This window comes from Asterias amurensis, chromosome 2 (assembly GCF_032118995.1).
Source record: "Asterias amurensis chromosome 2, ASM3211899v1".
NCBI lineage: Eukaryota > Metazoa > Echinodermata > Asteroidea > Forcipulatida > Asteriidae > Asterias > Asterias amurensis.
Window position 1 is genome coordinate 22,577,255 of NC_092649.1, and position 17,099 is coordinate 22,594,353.

The window sequence follows — 17,099 nt, forward strand, 5'->3', positions numbered from 1 at the left end:
ACTTTGCAACTGTGAACTAAATCGGTCGTAGAATAATGGAAGAAAAAAAGACACCCTGGCGCACAAATTTTGTGCGTTCAGTTGCTTGAGTTTGAGACCTCAGATTAGGTCTCAAGTTCAATTTAAATATTTTCGTGAGAAATTACTTCTTCCTCAAAAGCAACATACTTAATGGTGAGCCGTTTCTCACAATGTTTTATACTATCAACAGCTCTCCATTGCTTATCACCAAGTAAGTTTATGCTTAAAATTATTTAGAGTAACTACCATTAGTGTCCTGTGCCTTCAGTATAAAACAGTGTTAGAAACAGCTCCCTCTGATGAGACATAGTTTTCGAAAAAAGAAGTTATTTTCCCATGTTTGATATTTAGACCTAAAATTAAGAACTTGAGGTCTCAAAATCAAGCATCTGAAAGCACACACCTTCGTGCACACTTGTTTTTTTTTTGTTTTTTTTTAATATCTCGCACTTTCAACAACCCATTGAGATTGAGATCAAATTTTCACAGGTTTGATATTTTAAGCAGATACACCAACTGTGAAGGCTAGTTTTTGACAATTACCATTAGTGTCGCAGTGTCTTTAAACATTAACTCTAAAGGGAACAGACTGGGCCATTTTTTCTTTGCTCAATTCCCAATGTTTTATTTTACTTGTAGGAATTGTTGAGACTACACGTATGACAGTCTAAGATGTACGGGAAGATTTGCCGGTAGATGTGCAGGGAGGCAGCCCAGCAGTAGGGCCTCTTGCAAGAGACCCGTGCCCATAAAGTACGATTGAAACTTTACTGTAGTGAAATCTTTGCCATTGTCCTAAAACATACGAGGTCAGTTGCAGTAAAATTGTTGTTTTTTATCGATAAATAAATAAGCTAAACTCCAGTACTGCTGACAAATATGTTTTACTGAACTCCTGTGTTTAAGCTTTGCGTCCAGAATTAAAACATATCAATAGAAACCACAAGGGAAAACCCAAAAATCAGAATTATGTTGTCACCAAAACGAGCCCCTTGATGTGTGATTTTGAAATATCCTATATTGCATATCTAAATTAATCCTGTGAGTGACCCATTCTATGTTGAAGACTATGCAGAGCGCACTTTAAAACGATGCATCAAGATAGAGCTACTGGTTCCCTCTCAATGTTTTTGAAGCTTGCAGTATGCTAATTGCTTCCAGTTTGGGATCATTATAAAAAAACAAACTGAGCTATCAAGTCATATTTTAGCGGTTACCCTTTTGTTTGGCCGGGGGGTGTCAGTCACAGCCATACAGCTGCTGTGTAGCCAGGTTGTGATCTTTTGCTACACCGCTGTTAATGGTTGTATGGCTTCTGACTTTCACCCAAAACAAAAATATTTTTTAAAAAGGGACACTGCCAACATAGGGCTAGATGACACAGTTGGTAGAGCTCCAGCTCGTTGATCTGGAGGTCTTTGGTTTGAGTCCCACTCTTTGTCACTTTTGTTTTTCAACCCCAAATCAATTTCTTCACAGGTCTGTAAGAGGCATATGACCAGACAAGCAAGCACAAAAGAAAATAAGATCCGCATGAAAAACCTCTTCAGTTGTTCATATTCTGCTAAGATGTTTTCTAACAACAAGGGACGCTCAGGTAATACTGCTAAGAATTATCATGACAACAAATCATTGTGTGAAAGATACATGTAAAACCAACATTGAAAGGGAGAGCAGTGTAGACAGACTCATGAGCAGGCCTAGAATTTCGTGTTTGAACATGTTGAAAGGACAAAGAAAAGAGCACTTCCATTTGAAAATCTTAAAGTCAAAGGGAGTCTTTTGAAGGGCACAAAAGCCAAGACATGGAGCAACAGAGGCCATAGTCTTTGTAACCAGCATGTTTCTCCAGACCTACATGAGTGCAGATAAAACGGGACTTGTGTATGCTATATTATATAACACCACATCAGTACAACAATGTCAAATCTGCATGTAGATCTTACATGTCCCTTTAACTTTTGGAGGAAGGGGGACACAATATCAATGACCCCCCCCCCCACATGTTTTCGACCAGTGCTCAACTAGATGAACACTGTGTCCCGCTGCCGGCATCAATCCTTGGTGAAACGGATGACACCACCTTTCTGAAGGGTGGGGACAAATTATCAAATGCTTACTCATGATCATTGGCCTCGTTAAACTTCATGTACATCCATTACTGTGGTTGATATATGACCTGCTGCCTCCCATGTTCATTACAGAAAAAGATACAATTCACATGTAGCCCTTTTAAAGGAACTTTACGTTATTTGCAGATGCCCAAAATCATCTTCTTGCAAATCATGGGTTATTTGATGAGAAATCAAGCAGTACTTTAGTTGTGTCTAAACGCAAAGTTGGATCTGCACTCAAGCTTGCAAGAAGAAGAATGGAATCAGGTCAGTGTAGAATGCATCCAGAAATGGATCCCATTGTATCAATAAATATTAATTCTGTTATTCTACGCAAAGGTACTCTTTAGTTAACAATCACAGTGCCGACTATTGCTTAGGTAAAAATCAGTAATGATTGTTGTAAAACTACCACTCCTTTGTTATTACAATAAGGGTTAAAATTTGGAAGTGGTTCTGTAGAACTCAAGCAGCATCAACTTTTAAGGCAATTTAGTATGAACTGCCTTGTGTAATTGTTCACATATAATCCACATGATGTTTTTTCGAGGACCATGCAATACTACATATAAAAATGTAACCAAAATCTTCAGGAATCCACACTTTTTTGATGTATCTTTTTTTACTACTATTATTTAATATACAATGGCTTTTGTGGAAATAGTTTAGGTCAGAGAAAAGACTCTGAATTATAGATGCATTTTAAACTACAGATGTACTTGCCTTCAGCTGGTACATTCTATCAACAATTAGTAATTTATACACATTCTCATCCATTTTCCTTACAGTAGTTGCAAAATGTTATACTGCTCGGAACTATAAGGTCATTAGTGGCTTTCGTTTTTCTAATAGTCAAAAGATCATTCTTTGAAAAAATGCGTACAAAATTTGAAAACGTAAATCAACAAATGAATATTTTACTTTGAATAGAAAGGTTTTTTTTGCCTAACAATTTTGAAGAACACTCTTGATCAACAAACACATTTACTAGGATTCAAACGTACTGGCTGAAATTGGTGATGCGATGCTGTTTGAGACAGTACGTGGGTGTGCTGATAGCTTGAGACTGAAGTAGACACTGTAGCTTGTTGTTGATCTTGCATTCATTGGCCAGGATAGGGTTCCTTGGTAGGCGTTTGTAGGTGTCAGTTGACAGCATTTTAGTCACCTTGTGGTCATACTTTGTGGTAGCTATGACCACAGTGGTGTTACTTTTTTCGACTGGCATGAAGTGGATTGATTGGTCTTGAGGTAGGGCTTAGATGGCAGCATTCTACTGCTGGCTTTGGTTGGTCTTGGTAGACGGCATTCTTGAGGACAGAACTTAAGCCACTTCGTGGTCATACTTTGTGGTAGATATGGCAACAGTGGTGTAACCCTTTTCGGCTGGCATTAAGTGGATGAATTGGTCTTGAGGTAGGGCTTAGCTAGACATTCCTTAGCTTACTTTAGTTGGTTCCTGGTAGTTTTTGAGGGTTCTTGAAGGTGAGCAGGGTCTGGATACGGACTTAGGGTTTAGGGTTAGGGTTGAGTTAGGATTAGGGTCTGTGGTTTAGGTCGAATGTGGTCAACACAACTGACTTGACCAAGGAAACTGAAATTCTGTCGGCCAACACTTAACATACTCTTACCAAGAAACTCCATCCTGGCCACCGAACAAGAGATCAGCAACAAGCTTTGAACAAGACATCCCTCTTCTCATTTCTTGCTTATCTTTATCAATTTTCTGATTGAGGGACTAGTTCTATGATATACAATTTTCTAGTAGGTTTCATTATATAGTCTTCATTGCACACACTTAAATAAAATACCTCAATAATTTTTGTTACATTTTATTGGTAGTAATTGCATTGTCCATTCTTAAAACATGACATGAACTAACTGTAACTGAAAAACTTAGGGCATTCATCTTGAGTGGTCTTTTCACAGGACATGGGACAATACACAGGAGAGTACAGAGTATTAACACACATCGATGTCAGGGTGAAACCAAAACTATCATTCTTTATCCTGAATGAAAGTTTAACATCTTTTAAAATAGGAATGGTAGTTTGACAGCATTCCTTATTGAATTTTACCAAAGCAACAGTTGTCAACACAGTGTTCAGAACTATATGCAGTCTTCATTGCAAGTTGTATAGGTCTCATAAAAATGCTTGCATATTTTTGAGCTCCTGGTAAATGAGGTTTATTGGGATTTGAATTTGGCAAAGAGAAACCTTTGTTTCAAAGTAAAACATTAATTTGGTGATTTTCATCAATTTACTTTTTTAAATTTGTTTGCTTTTTTCACTTTTTGATTCTTTGATTACTAGAAATATGAAATTTCCATTAATGACCTTTTAGTTCTGAGCAGAAGATAATTGTGCAAATCTGTAGTTTATGTATCTACACTTTAGAGCATTCTCTGACCTAAACTATTTCCACAAAAAGTTAAAAGATATGAAACAAATTAGTTGATTTTGATTTCCCAATAATGAGTGTAGACTCCTGAGATTACCCATGCATGCATATTTTCAGTAATTTTACGAAGGGCTGAAAAATCCTGGCAGCCAAAAGTTTATGTTTGGAGAAAACCGCGCATTAAGTTAACTTATTTTTTAAATAACTAGCTGGTAGACTAATGGTGGTTTAATTTTACACTGACAGCTATTAGTTCATATTATTGTTGACATTAACATTCCAAAGTAACTTTTATTCCGTTGTTGTTGATTTGTTTGTTGAAAGAACATTACAGAGTTTGTATGAAAAAAACATGTCCAAGATCACAGATTTATATCAAAATTTCAAGAAAAAAATCCCTTGAAATACTTCTGTCTGAAGTGTCATATTTGTTTATATAAAACTAATTTCCTGTTTTCAGTTTGTTGCTCAGTAAGCGTTTCATTCTTAAAATTGATGTCATGACAAATGTGTCATTGGTGTCGCACTATTTTCATGTGACCCAGAAGGTCAATCGCTCTCAAATGAATACTGTTTTTTTTATGTAGATGATGGATTACATAAAGTGCCTACACTGCCAGTAACTGTTTTGTAAGCAAAACCAATTCTGTAATGTTCCTGTAAACATAACTTTAAAGGCAGTGGAAACTATTCGTAATTACTCAAAATAATTATCAGCATAAAACTTAACTTGGTAACGAGTATTGGGGAGAGGTTTATAGTTTAAAACATTGTGAAAAATGGCTCCCTCTGAAGTGCCATAGTTTTTAGAGAGAAGTAATTTTCCACGAATTTGATGTGAGACCTCAGATTTAGAATTCATGGTCCCAAAATCAACCTTCTAAATGCACACAAATTCATGTGGCAAGACGTTTTTTCTTTCATTATGATCTTGCAACTTCGAGATACACAAAGTGAGTAGACTGGTCTTTTACAATTACCAATAGTGTCCACTGTCTTTAACAGATTGTATTCATGTAGTGTGATAAATTGGTTATTAGTGGGCTAATTGTTAAGCTGACTGCTTGTGTGAAAGCTTTCGCAGTGTACATGTATTAGACCATGGTCCCTCTGTAATTTTCCTGAAATATAAAGAGAGTGTATCAATGGGTGAATAAAGGCACTGGACACTTTCGATGATTAGGCCCCTACTCAACACAATTATTAATAGAACAACTTACTCGTGCTTTGGAGAACTGTTGATATTTGCAAGACACATATTTTTTTAGAAAGAGGTAATTTCTCATTCAAATAGTCAAATACTTCAGCTGAGAAGCCTTTGTTATGCATCTGCAGCTGGAGAGCGTTTGATGGTGGAAAACATTAGGAGAAACTGCTCCACTATTCTCTTGCAATTGAAATGACAAAAATTGAGTCCAAATTTTCCCAGGTTTGTTATCTATCTATCTATCTATCTATCTATCTATATAATTTATCTATATATCTATTTATCTATCAATCTATCTTTGAACCTGTTGATCAATGGAACGGAACAGCAAGCTGCAGCACTTTTTCTCTATAGGTTACAAATACATGTAGTTTAAAACTGACGTTGGCTTTAACTTCCGTGTTTTTACTAGAAGTTAAGGTCAAATAGGGTCACACTCTGTGTTCCTTTTGCTATCCGCTTTTTTGGTGACATAATCATCATGGAAGGGGGATGGTATCAGTCTACTTTAGTTCAATGGTCAATGTCATCTGTGAATCCTAATTGCTAAAGTGTTGGAGGAACTGATGATCAAGTGTTGTCTGACAAAACTGACATTAATGTCAAACTTTAGTTGCTGATGTGAGGCCAGACTAATGTATGGAGGATATTGGTTAGATGTCTGGCCGTGTGGTAGGTTGTTGAACCCCTGTGTACCACTATGTCCTGGAGGGGAACATCAGAATTGTGTGTCTTGAACTAACTGAGGAAACGAGGGCAGGGGACTCAGAGAAATGCAAAGGTCTTAAAATTACGCTTAGTTGGCGTGCGAATGGCTTAAAACAAACAGAGAGACCAGAGCTGCTATGTGATCTTGCATTCAATATCAGGGATGGGGTTTCTTGTAGGTGTCTGTCCATGACACAAATCTAACCCAGTCATCCTAAACCCTCATCCTAACCCTAATCCTATATAGTTCTACCTGGGATTTCTATAACACTAATCCTATAACCCTAACCACTCACTCATAACCACACTTACAGACACCCACAACTAGGCCTACGACCAACCCTTATAGACACTAACCTCCACCTAGACACTAACTGATAATTACAGTCACCTACCAGGAAACCCCATTCCAGATGTTGAAAGCAAGATCAGATACCAGTTTGGGTCTCAGCCTATAGTGTTCCATGCAGAGCAATGTGGCAGCTTTCGCTATTGCTCTCCTCCAAATATCTTTGTTTTCTCTGTTTTCCTACTTAATTGGTTGCCTGCATGTTAACTTCAAGGTATTTGAATCTGGATTCAAACTGTAGAGTTGTGCCATCCCTTGTGTGGACAGGCGGGTCAAATCCTGACAAATTGTCCAGTGCCAATCCCAAAGACATTGTGCATACTGCTCTGACAAATTCTGCAGTGCTAATCCCAAGGACATTGTGCATACTACTCTTGTCAAAAAACTAGGTGAACATTTTCTACTTTGAAAACTCATCCATGGCAGACAAAGGTGCCTAAAGAAACATGTCAAGGAAGGCACAAAACGCTTGACCTGACGACGATGATGAATAACTGTGCCAAGAAACTGCCTGCATGTTGCTCTGATATCGATATTGCTCATATTGTATTGTCTTCATTTATCTGTGAAATGGAGCAAATTAGTCTCTAAAACGCTGTGTCCTGGATATTACTCTTGATACCTACATAAATATTATGCACAATTTCAATCCGCTCATGGACGTCAAGAAACTTATAAGGGACTTTTTTAATAAGTCCTGTTGCTAAGACACGCAACCGAGTCTGATTATATATCATGTTAAAACTAAGGTCATGAAATGATAAGTGTAAAAATTAGCTTAAACTAGTTAATTAACTTTCTTATTTATTTTGACATGAGAACCTTAATTACCAATAGTTAGCTTACAAGGTAGTTGCATGTCAAAGCACTTTTGCAAATAAATAACTATGTTATAAATCTTGCTTTAAGTATGATCCCATAAGACCTTTACTTCCAGCCCAAACCGGAATTGCAAGTTTCGTAATTCAAAAATTCATTACTCATGAACCAAGCAAATTTCATCTTGAAGTGTGTAGGACCCAGTTTTTTCGTGGGTTGTGAAATCAATGCAAGCTCATTCAGATTGTAGTTGTAAAATGCGCGCTAAAAGAAACTTTGTTAATAATTTTATTTATTTAATACTACAAAATCTGCAGATATGTGAGGCCCAAATGGAAGCACAACAATGTTTTGAATAGGTTCACTGCACTCCTTTTCCATCATCTTCTACTTTCCCTTCTCAACCTTTTTTTTATTACTGGTATCCATAAATGTTCATAGTCAAATGCCATACTACTGGTCAGCATTCCATTCGTGTACAATCTTCTAAGAGAACAGCGTGCCGACCAAGAGAGGCCATCAGCAAATCTCGACACTGCAGAGTTTATCGCACATTCAACTACCATCCCTATCAACTCCGGAGAACTTGCAACTTCATAAAATAGTGTCCAGTGCCTTTAAAGTTTTTGTTTGTGGTTTTGTTTAAGATTACAGGTTACTATACCTCATACATATTCATGATCGAGACTCAGGTTCTTACAGCTAAATTCATCATCACGTGCCAGGTGTTATTTTTTGCTATTAGCTGAGAAAGATTAAAGAATGTTATTTGCCAAGGGCACTAAATTGCATTGAGAAGGTTACTGTAAAATGTGCTAAATACATGTAAAGACATCAGATGATTTGGGTTAATAAGTTAATTTATCAAATATTGTACTCTTTCTTTGTTTCACTTATTAAAGGCAGTGGACACTATTGGTAATTACTCAAAATAATTAATTATTATTAAAACACCTTTCTTGGTTAAGAGTAATGAGGAGAGGTTAATAGTATCAAACATTGTTAGAAACAGCTCCATCTGAAGAGACGTAGTTTTCGGAAAAGAAGTAATTTTCCCGTCATGTGATTTCAAGACCTCAGATTTAGAACTTGAGGTCTCGAAATCAAGCATCTGAAAGCACACAGCTTCGTGTGACAACTTGGTGTTTTTTTCTTTCATTAATATATCGCAACTTCGATGACCAATTGAGTTCAAATTTTCACAGGTTTGTTATTTTAAGCACATGTTGAGATACACCAGCTGTGAAGGCTAGTTTTTGACAAGTACCAAAAGTGTCACACTGTCTTTAAACAATAAACCTAAAGGGAACAGACTGGGCAAATTTTTCTTTGCTCAATTCCCCATTCTTTATTTTACTTGTAGGAGTTGTTGAGACTATGACACTCTGAGATGTACGAGAAGATTTGCGGACAGGCACCTCAGCAGTTAGGCCTCTTGTAAGAGACCCGAGGCCATAAAGTATGATTGAAACTTTACTGCAGTGAATTTTTTGTCATCGTCCTGCAACATACCAGGTCAGTTGTTGTCAATCTTTTGTTATTTTATCTATAAATAAATTTGCTAAACTCCAGTACTGCTAACAAACAGGTTTTACAGTTACTGAACTCCTGTGTTGAAGCTTTGCGCCCAGAATTCAAACAGTTTCAATTTAATTATTTAGTCGCCAAAACAAACCCTTTGAGGTGTGATTTTGAATGATCGTATTTGGATATCTAAATTAATCCTGTGAGTGACACATTCTATGTTAAAGACTATGCAGAGCGCCCTTTATAACGATGCATCAAGATAGAGCTACTGGTTCCCTCTCAATGTTTTTGAAGCTTGGCGGTATGCTAATTGCTTGCAGTTTGGGGTCATTATAAAAAAACAACTCAGCTATCAAGCCCTATGTTAGCGGTCACCCTTTTTTGTCAACCTCTTTGTTCGGCCGGGGAGTGTCAGTCACAGCGATACAGCTGCAGTGTAGCCATGCATCACACACTGGGTGAGATATCTTGCTACATGACAGTTATTGGTTGTGTGGCTTCTGACTTTCACCCCAAACAAAAATATTTTTAAAAAGAGGAGACTGCCAACATAGGGCTAGATGACGCAGTTGGTAGAGCGCCAGCTCGTTGATCTGGAGGTCTTTGGTTCGAGTCCCAATTTAGTCACTTTTGTTTTTCAACCCCAAATCATTTTCTTCACAGGTCTGTAAGAGGCATATAACCAGACAAGCAAGCACAAAAGAAAATAAGATACGCATGAAAAACCTCTTCAGTTGTTCATATTCTGCTAAGATGTTGCCTAGGAACAAAGGGACGCTCAGGTAATACTGCTAAGAATTATCATGACAACAAATCATTGTGTGAAAGATACATGTAAAACCAACATTGAAAGGGAGAGCAGTGTAGACAGACTCATGAGCAGGCCTAGAATTTCATGTTTGAACATGTTGAAAGGACAAAGAAAAGAGCACTTCCATTTGATACTTGCATAAATATTATGCACAATTTCAATCCTCTCATGGATGTCAACAAACTTATGAGGGACTTTTTTAATAAGTCCTGTTGCTAAGACACAACTGAGTCTGATTCTTTATCATGTTAAAACTAAGGTCATGAAATATTAAGTGTAATAATTAGCTTAAACTAATTAATTAACTTTCTTATTTATTTAAAAATGAGAACATTAATTACTAATAGTTAGCTTACAAGGTAGTTGCATATCAAAGCACTTTTGCAAATAAATAATTATGTTTTAAGTCTTGCTTGATGTATGATCCCATGTGACCTTTACTTCAAATTTCGTAATTCAAAAGTTCATTACTCATGAACCAAGCAAAATTCATCTTGAAGTGTGTAGGACCCAGTTTTTTAGTGGGACGTCAAATCAATGCAAGCTCATTCAGATGGTAATTGTTAAATGCGCGCTAAAAGAAATTATTATTAATTTTATTTATTTAATACTACAAAATCTGCAGATATGTGAGGCCCAAATGGAAGCACAACAATGTTTTTGAATAGGTTCACTGCACTCCTTTTCCATCATCTTCTACTTCCCCTTTTCCCTTTTTTTTTTACTGGTATCCATAAATGTTCATAGTCAAATGCCTTACTACTGGTCTTCACTCAATTCGTGTACAAACTTCTAAGAGAACAGACCAAGAGAGGCCATCAGCAAATCTCTGTCGCAGAGTCTGTCGCACATTCAACTACCATCCCTATCAACTCCGGAGAACTTGCAACTTCATAAAATAGTGTCCAGTGCCTTTAAAGTTTTTGTTTGTGGTTTTGTTTAAGATTACAGGTTACTATACCTCATACATATTCATGATCGAGAGTCAAGTTCTTACAGCTCAATTCATCATCACGTGCCAGGTGTTATTTTTGCTATTAGATTAGAAAGATTAAAGAATATTATTTGCCAAGGGCACTAAAACGCATTGAGACGGTTGCTGTGAAATAGGCTATATACATTTAAAGACGTCAGGTGATTTGGGTTAATAAGTTGTGTTATCATGTATTGTACTCTTTCTTTGTTTCACTTATTATAGGCAGTGGACAATATTGGTAATTACTCAAAATAATTAATTATTATCAAAAAACCTTTCATAACAGGCTCTAAAGGTCCTTCAAGCCTCTATTATGCATTTGCACCCCATTCGCATAGTGCAACATTACTGCGAATGTTGTATTGTGCCGGCGCAGCGGTGTATACTGTATGTGTGTTTGAGGGTAGGAGTAGTGACCCAAACGAGTGTCTAAAAAGCTTCACAAATGATCGTACAATGTATTATCTTCTTGTTTACTTTCAAGTTAGTGTGTAAACCTTTCGAGGGGCACTTTTAACCATTAAACAATAATACATATCAGACCACAGAAGGTGATGACTTTTTTTCTTGCCACTCCGCAGTTATTTCGCAAGCCAATTTGTCATCACCTTGCTTTTTGCTAAAGCAAACATCGAAAATGTTACGTGCCTAAGCTAGCATTCGCTCGTGAAATAGGTTTGCCTAAGCAATTTTTGTTGCTATGTTAAGCAAACAAATTTTCTTACTGTTAAACAGCCCTACGCCATTGGGCCCTTCACACACACACAGTGCAACATAATTGCAATATGTTATTGGTGTGGCGTGCAGCAGTGCATTTGGGTGTGTATTTGACGTGTGTTTGTATGGTAGGTGTAGCGAAGTAAACGCGTCTGAAATGTTTAAGGAATGATGTACAAAGTATTATCTTCTTATTTTCTCTCAAGTTGTGTAAACCTTTCAAGTGGCGCTTTGAACCATTACAAATAGTACATGGAAGACAGAGAGAAGGCGTTAATTTTTGTTTTATCGCCACTCTGCATTAATATTGCCCGCCATTTTGTCAGTAGGGGGCCTACCTTCTTCTATTTTGCTGCAGCAAATGATTTACAATCTTGTGCGTGCCGTTTGTTTACGTGCTTAACCTCGTGAAATATGTGTACATCCTCCATGGTTTAAGCGATTATTTTTGCTACGTTAAGCAAAAAAAATTGCTAACCGTTAAGCAGCTCTTTGAAATTTGGCCCTGTTCTGTTCAACATTTGAACAGTCTGTTTTATCAGTTGTTTATTGAAAGTGTGTTATGTTTTTCATTTATTTCCTTGTATTTTGTAACTTAAGTGTCAAGAACAAAAACAGTTTGAAAAGGATTGTTAGACTTGGGTCTCAAAATTATCAGAGAGCCACAGAGAGACTTAACCAAGGTCAGTGAGCGACAGATACTTAAGAGATAATCATGTACTTAGGCAATTGTTTAACAATGATCTAGAACACCCCCCTCCCCCAAATAGATGGAAATTTCTGTTTTGTTCCATTCAGACCTGTTCTGAGTGGTTTTTGTTTTGCACTTGTTTTCAACTGTTTTTGTATGCTGGGTGTCAGCTATTTGGAGGTCTGGTTCACCACCGTTTATCTGTTTACACTGTATTTATAAATTGTTTTGTGGTTCTTATTAATGTATATTCAACTAATGTGTTTTATATTTATTCAGTTGTCTGTAATTGCTGTGGTTTCACACCACTCTTACTTACCTGCTTCTTGTCATTGTGTCAAGTAATCTATATATTTTTAACTAATTGTATTTTGTCTACTTCCAGCTGTAACTGTAAATGTTTTATATGAAGCACGCCAACTGAATTAATTGACTATTGAAGATTATTAAAGTTTTTTTAATTGAATTGAATAGCCTCTGTGTCTTTTATCAACTTCTTCCTTCAAGAAACAACCTGAGGTTTGACACGCTCATTATTCGACTCTCACCAAATCTACCACTGTTTTGGACTGTAAAACCGCTCTGGTCGGAGAGTTCAACATTCATGTTCTTGATCCCAACAACAAAGAATCCAAGGTTTTTCTGAACATGCTTGAGGCTGCTGGTTTAAACCAACTTGTGTTTTCATCTGCTCTACCCAAGCTACTCTATACAAGTACTTGTACACAATAGGCTTAAGTACACAATTTCAGGCAAACTTTGATAATTTCAGGCACAATTTCATACGTTAACAAGGCTAAAATTTGATAATTTCAGGCAAAGTTTAATTAGTATACACAAGGTAAAGTTTGATAAGAAAACAAGGCTTGAACACGATAGCCTTGTACACCATTTTAGACAAAACTGGATAATTTCATGCAGAATTTGCTAATTGTCAATTTAATAAGTACATGTCCACATGGCTTTATACACAATTTCCAGGCATTATTTGATAATTGCAGGTAAAATTTGATAAGTAGGCAAGGCTATTGTACGCAATAGCTGCATACACAATTTAAGGAGAAGTTTCACAAGTACACAATGCTATCGCTTGTACACAATAGCCTTGTTCACATTTTCATGCAAATTTTGCTAATTGCCAGACAGAATTTGCTAATTTTCTGACAAAATTTGATAAGAACACAAGACTTTTACCTTGTACATATGTTTAGGCATAAGTACGCAAGGCTATATTGTACACAATAGCTGCGTACACAATTTCAGGCAAAATTTATTCAGTACACAAGGCTATTTATAGTCTTGCAATTTGATGAAGTACACAACTCCTGGCAAAGTTTGATAATTTTAGGCACACAAGGCTTTATACACACTTTCAGGCAAAACCTGGCAAAATTTGATAATTTCAGGCCAAATGTTGATGATAAACAAGGATAAAGTCGTGTAATTTGACCAATTCATGCAAACTTTGGTGCATACACAAGGCCAGGTGATCTTGTTTAGTACACAATTGTATACAATTTCAGGCAAAATTTGATCGCTTCAGGCAAAATTTGAAAGCACACAAGGCCAAATTCAGGCAAAGTTTGGTAACTTCAGACAAAATTTGATCAGTAGGCAGAATTTAAGGGGTACACAAGTACACAATTATAGACAAAGTTTGATATATTAAGGCAAAATTTGATAAAGTTCACAACTCCTGGCAAAGTTTGATAATTTCAGGCACACAAGGCTTTATACACACTTTCAGGCAAAACCTGGTAAGTAAAAATGGCTTTAGTAGGGTACACATTAGCCTTGAACACATTTTCAGCAACCATTTTATAATTTCAGGCCAAAAGTTGATAACACAAGTCTTACACTATTTCAGGCAAAATTTGCTACTTTTCAGTCAAAATAAACAAAAAATAGTAGAAAAGGCTGGTTAAGTAGACAATTTTAGGCAAAACTTGAAAGCGTCATGCAAATATGAAAGGCTTAAAATTTTAACACATTTTCAGGCAACAATTGATAGTCTCAGGCTAAAATTGAAAGTACACAAGGCTTTAGTCTTGTACACAATAAGTCTGTGCACAATTTGAAATATACACATTGCTTTAGTCTGTACACAATTTCAGGTCAAATTCGATAATTCCAGGGAAAGTACACAAGGCTTGTTTACTGTATAGTTCTTATTTTCAGGCAAATTTGATCATTTCAAGCAAAATTTGATGATTACACAACGCTACAGTCTTGTAGGCCTACACTATTTCAGGCAAAATTTGATAATTTCAGGCAAAATTTAATAATTTCAGGCAAAGTTTGATGATTACAAAAGGCTACAGTTTTGTTCACTGTATCAGGCAAAATTTGATAATTTCAGACAAAGTTTGATAATTTCAGACAAAATTTGATGATAACACTATTTCAGGCAAAATTTGATCATTTCAGGCAAAATTTGATCAGTACACAAGGTTATAAGTCTTGTACTTGTTTGAAGGCAGAATTTAGGGAGTACACAAGTCTTGTACACAAGTACACAATTTCAGGCAAAATTTGATATATTCAGGCAAAATTTGATAAGTGCACAAGGCTTGTGTACCGTATAGTCTTGTACTAATTTTCAAGCAAAATTTGATAATTTCTGGCAAAATTTGATGATTTCAGACAACATGTGATGATTACACAAGGCTAAGGTCTTGTACACTATTTCAGGCAAAATTTGATAATTTCAGAAAAATTTTGATAATTTCAGACAAAATTTGATGATTACACTATTTCAGGCAAAATTTGATGATTACACAAGGCTTGTACTTATTTTCAGGCCAAATTTGATCAATTGAGGCAAAGTTTGAAGATTACACAAGGCTATAGTTCTGTACACTATTTCAGGATAAGTTTGATAATTTCAGGCAAAATTTGATCATTTCAGGCAAAATTTGATGTTTAAACAAGGCTACAGTCTTGTACACTATTTCAGACAAAATTTGATCAGTACACAAGGTTATAGTCTTGCACTTGTTTTTAGGCAGAATTTAGGGAGTACACGAGGCTATAGTCTTGTACACAAGTACACAATTTCAGGCAAAGTTTGATGATTACACAAGGCCACAGTCTTGTACACTATTTCAAACAACATTTGATCAGTACTTGTTTTAAGGCAGAATTTAGGGAGTACACAAGGCTATAATCTTGTACACAAGTACACAATTTCAGGCAAACTTTGATGATGACACTTTGATGATGATACTTATTTTCAGGCAAAATTTGATCATTTGAGGTAAAATGTGATAATTACACAAGGCTACTGTCTTGTAAACTCAGACAAAATTTGATGAGTACACAAGGTTATAGTATGGACTTGTTTTTAGGCAGAACCTAGGGAGTACACAAGGCTATATAGTCTTGTACTTATTTTCAGGCAAAATTTGATCATTTGAGGCAAAATGTGATGATTACACAAGGCTACAGTCCTGTACACTATTTCAGGATAAGTTGATAATTTCAGGCAAAATTTGATGATTACACAAGGCTACAGTCTTGTACACTATTTCAGGATAAGTTTGATAATTTCAGGCAAAATTTGATGATTACACAAGGCTATAGGCTTGTACTTATTTTCAGGCAAAATTTGATCATTTCAGAAAGAAAAATGATGATTACACTATTTCAGGAAAATTTTTATAATTTCAGGTAAAATGTTATCATTTCAGGCAAAATTTGATCAGTACACAAGGTTATAGTCTTGCACTTGTTTTTAGGCAGATTTTAGGGAGTACACAAAGCTATAGTCTTGTACACAAGTACACAATTTCAGGCAAAATTTGATGATTACACTAGGCTATAGTCTTGTGGTTATTTTCAGGCAAAATTTGATCATTTGAGGCAAATTGTGATGATTACACAAGTCTTGTACACTATTTCAGACAAAAGTTGATCAGTACACAAGGTTATAGTCTTGTACTTGTTTTTAGGCAGAATTTAGGGAGTCCACAAGGCTATAGTCTTGTACACAAGTACACAATTTCAGGCAAAATTTGATGATTACACAAGGCTACAGTCTTGTACACTATTTCAAACAAAATTTGATCAGTACTTGTTTTAAGGCAGAATTTAGGGAGTACACAAGGCTATAATCTTGTACACAAGTACACTCTTTCAGACAAAATTTGATGAGTACACAAGGCTATAGTCTTGTACTTATGATTACACAAGGCTACAGTCCTGTACACTATTTCAGGATAAGTTTGATAATTTCAGGCAAAATTTGATGATTACCCAAGGCCATAGTCTTGTACTTATTTTCAGGCAAAATTTGATCATTTCAGGCAAAGTTTAATGATTACACAATGCTACAGTGTTGTACACTTTTCAGGCAGAATTTGATAATTTCAGACAAAATTTGATGATTACACTATTTCAGGCAAACTTTTAATATTTCAGGTAAAATGTTATTTCAGGCAAAATTTGATCAGTACACAAGGTTATGGTCTTGTACTTGTTTTAAGGCAGAGTTTAGGGAGTACACATGGCTATAGTCTTGTGCCCAAGTACACAATTTCAGAAAAAAAATTATATAATTATTCAGGCACAACTTGATAAGTACACAAGGCTTGTGTACCATAGAGTCTTGTTTCTTATTTGCAGGCAAAATTTGATCATTTCATGCAAAATTTGATGATTACACAAGACTACTTGTTTTTAGGCAGAATTTAGGGAGTACACAAGGCTATAGTCTTGTACACAAGAACACAATTTCAAACAAAATTTGATACTAATT

The 17,099-nt window shown here is 36.0% G+C and overlaps 1 long non-coding RNA gene across 2 annotated transcripts in view; it reads left to right on the top strand.

Moving 5' to 3' along the window:
* Positions 1–12,809, top strand: part of LOC139954144 (uncharacterized) — a 193,462-nt gene extending 180,653 nt beyond the window's left edge. For both annotated transcript variants that reach the window (XR_011788054.1, XR_011788055.1), the window contains exons 7-9: positions 2,280–2,402; positions 8,985–9,136; positions 9,812–12,809. This is a non-coding gene — a long non-coding RNA (uncharacterized lncRNA). The remainder of the gene's footprint in view (positions 1–2,279; positions 2,403–8,984; positions 9,137–9,811) is intronic.
* Positions 12,810–17,099: the final 4,290 nt, after the last annotated feature.